Raw genomic sequence first — 3,196 nt, forward strand, 5'->3', positions numbered from 1 at the left:
CCGTTCTGTAGAAAAAGTTGCAGTGCCAAACAAATCGCCATTAACTCTTTATTGTTACTGTTAGACAGACGAGCAGTGCTTGATGCTTTTAAAATAAAGTATCATTTTTGAACAATGCTGCATAGACAGCATGAGGTTTTCAAAATAAAGTATACTTACTGAACAATGCAGGATACTTTGCTTAAAAAAAATGTCTGATAAACATAATAAAAAGCTCAGCGCATTCAAGGCCCACTTAAGGCAGTTCACATCTCTCTCTCCTGTGGTGCAGAATGTTCCTGAAAAGCAACGAAAAAATGTTACGTTAAAGATATGTGAGCAGTGGTTTACCATTCTTTGAAACAAAACTAATAAAACAGTGAATTTCAAAGTGAAGTGACTCAAATATGCAAGAATTGGAACTGATGTAAATAAATCAAGTATTTTATGCCTTGTTTTTAAAGCACATTCATGCTGGATGTGTGTACTGTATTGCAAACTTTTGTTTGTTAGATTTACATCAAATATCAGTGTTCTTAAAATTCGCTGTCTATGCATTCTTTTTAATCCATAATAAGGTACTATTACATAATGAAATTTTTCCTCTTAGAGAAACACTCCAAACAAAATTTTTTTTTATTTAAAATTATTCAATACTGTTCACACCTGTAGTATTTGCTCTCAAATTAAACCAAAAAAGGTGGCACTGGCTTTAATATTTAAAGCATTCAAATACTCTCATATAGAAATTATGCTTTGAAGAAATTGCACACCATACTTACTGATCTAGAAAAGTTTGATTTTTGTGCTAACATCAGCTTAATAAGACCAGCTTACCATTTGAGATGACTGATGTCAGGCAGGTGTGTGGCGAAGTTAATCCGTGACCATGGTTTCTACCTTGAAGTCTTCACATTTATGGCAGCTCTGCACTGCATCTGATAAAAGAAAGCGACAGAGGTATGACACCAACAATTCCATAAATCTGGTTCCATGTGAAGCGATCTGCACTACTGTTCCAGAGATTACTTACTTATGATGCACTCAGCAAGGTGAAGGTTCCTGAATGTCAACTTTCTCTTACGTCCTTCCCACAAAAATTTTCGCCCCAACTGGTCAGTCAGCAACCGCTTCGTGATCTGTCTCGTACAGGAAGCATAACCAGATCCGCAGACTTTGCTGAGCTGTCGAACATAAAAAAACATCCACATAGCAACCGCTTAGTGCAATCATAACTATTGATTGGATGTTTCTGTTTATTTTTAGTCAACCTTGCCAGGTGTTTATCGGCATCCATTTCTTCATTAAATGTGCTGCAAAAATATTCCAAAAGCCGGGAATCATAATGATAAAAAAACTGCACCGACTTTACTCAACAAGATTAACAATTTAATCAAACGTTTCGTCTCCCATGTGGGAAACATCGTCGGTGAAACCTTGAAGCAGGAATGAGCGAAAGAAACTTCAACAGTCCTATTTAAGCAAGTCCGCATACACATTGAGGAGGGGGCCGCAGCTGGAGTTACAAGCTGATGAGTCATTTCGGATGAACCATGATTCTACGAACCTGCTTGGACCCCACCTTTGTTCACGCGCCAGAGTGGACGCATTCTCAAAGTCGAAACTGTGTCCCGTATTCCAACAATGGTCTATGAGTTCCGTCTTCGCTCTTGTCGCATGCGTGGCCTTTGCCATGTCCCTTTTGTGACTTTCATTTAGCTTTAAACAGCATTGAATCATCAACCCAATTCACACATGAAGTTGAACAGAACGGTGCAAAGCCTTTTCTGTATGTTAATGTGTTCCGAAATAGTGCCGGTCGCTTATATACAACAGTGTACCGCAAAGCTGTGATACAGGCAACCTTTTAAGCTTTAACTCGTATCATTCTGTCGAACATAAAAGGGCTGTCGTAAAAAACCTACTACACCGGTCCGAACGCATTTCATCTAATCCTCAATTGCGCGCTTCTGAGAAAAAAGTCAAATTTGGGGGATTTATGTGCTAAACCAACGACGGGCATCTGGCACGCCCCAGCGGAGGACTGAGGATTAATTTAGACTACCTGGGGATCTTTTGACGTGCAACCGAAAGCTCGGTTACACGGCGCCTGCTCCGCAGTAAGCCTCCGCCACATGGGGATCCGTAGGCCAGCGCTCTCGCCTCGGAGCCACCGAGGCGGCTTGTGCGCTTCTGAGGATGCTGTTATTGTTGACCTGCTGATGAAGCGGAATTATCCGAAATGTCTTATTAATAACACGCACAAACAGATGGGACAATGAAGTCAGGATAATGGACAACTTAGGACAGGGCAAGCAACAATACCCTATTTGAGAGGTGCTTTTGAGTCCATTCGCAGGGCCCTCGCCCCTTTGAATATCCGCACAGCTTTCAAACCCCACCATAAACTATGTGACTTCATTTCTAAACCTAAAGATTACACCCCCCCAGAGTCCCAGTGTGGTGTTGTGTATAAAGTGAACTGTCTAGACTGTGACACATCCTACATTGGGGAGACAGGCTGGAAGCGCTGCACTCGCCTAAACAAACACAGCGAAGACGGAACTCGTAGACCATTGTTGGAATACGGGTCACAGTTTCGACTTTGAGAATGCGTCCACTCTGGCGTGTGAACAAAGGTGGGGTCCACGAAGGTTGGTGGAATCATGGTTCATCTGAAGTGACTCATCAGCTTGCAACTCCAACCGCGGCCCCCTCCCCCGATGTTTATGCGGACTTGCTTAAAGGGACACTGACACCCCCCAAAATTTTTTTTAAATTTTTTGCCAGGCGCTTCATTATGGTGTCGGAGGACTACCCAATCAATATTTTGCAACAGAGTAGCGTATTTTTTTAATAAAGCCAAAAGACGCAACTGCTCGAAATCGAAACCGAAACCCGACGGAGATCAGAGAAGTGGAGAGAAGAGAGTGTGTGGCGGAAGTCACGTGGCTACACCCGACCGTGTGTGTTTTTTTTTTTTTTTTTCTCCTTCCCGGTAGCAGACGACATGCGGCGTATGGGAACTGGTCGCCGTGGGATTCTTTTGCAGTTATGTATGTTCCGCTCGTTGTTCTGTACTCCAAGATGAGTTGTTTTGTACATTGAGGAGTTGGAGATGAGTAGTGAGTGCCCGTGGTGGATTTTGATCGGCTCCGAAAATAATACACCCAAGATGTTGCGTGAAGAGCTGGCTCACATGTCCCGCGCCCGAAAC

The 3,196-nt window shown here is 42.7% G+C and overlaps 1 long non-coding RNA gene across 1 annotated transcript; it reads right to left on the bottom strand.

Annotated features, from left to right (window-relative positions):
• Nucleotides 1–218: 218 nt before the first annotated feature.
• Nucleotides 219–1,350, bottom strand: LOC121834666. The gene is made up of 3 exons (XR_006077301.1): nt 1,013–1,350; nt 817–917; nt 219–278 (listed from the first exon to the last, which is right to left on the bottom strand). It is a non-coding gene; the product is annotated as an uncharacterized LOC121834666 (long non-coding RNA).
• Between the last annotated feature and the right edge of the window lie 1,846 nt (nt 1,351–3,196).

The sequence above is a fragment of the Ixodes scapularis genome, unplaced genomic scaffold (genome assembly GCF_016920785.2).
Source record: "Ixodes scapularis isolate PalLabHiFi unplaced genomic scaffold, ASM1692078v2 ptg002573l_1__unscaffolded, whole genome shotgun sequence".
In the NCBI taxonomy this organism is placed as follows: domain Eukaryota; kingdom Metazoa; phylum Arthropoda; class Arachnida; order Ixodida; family Ixodidae; genus Ixodes; species Ixodes scapularis.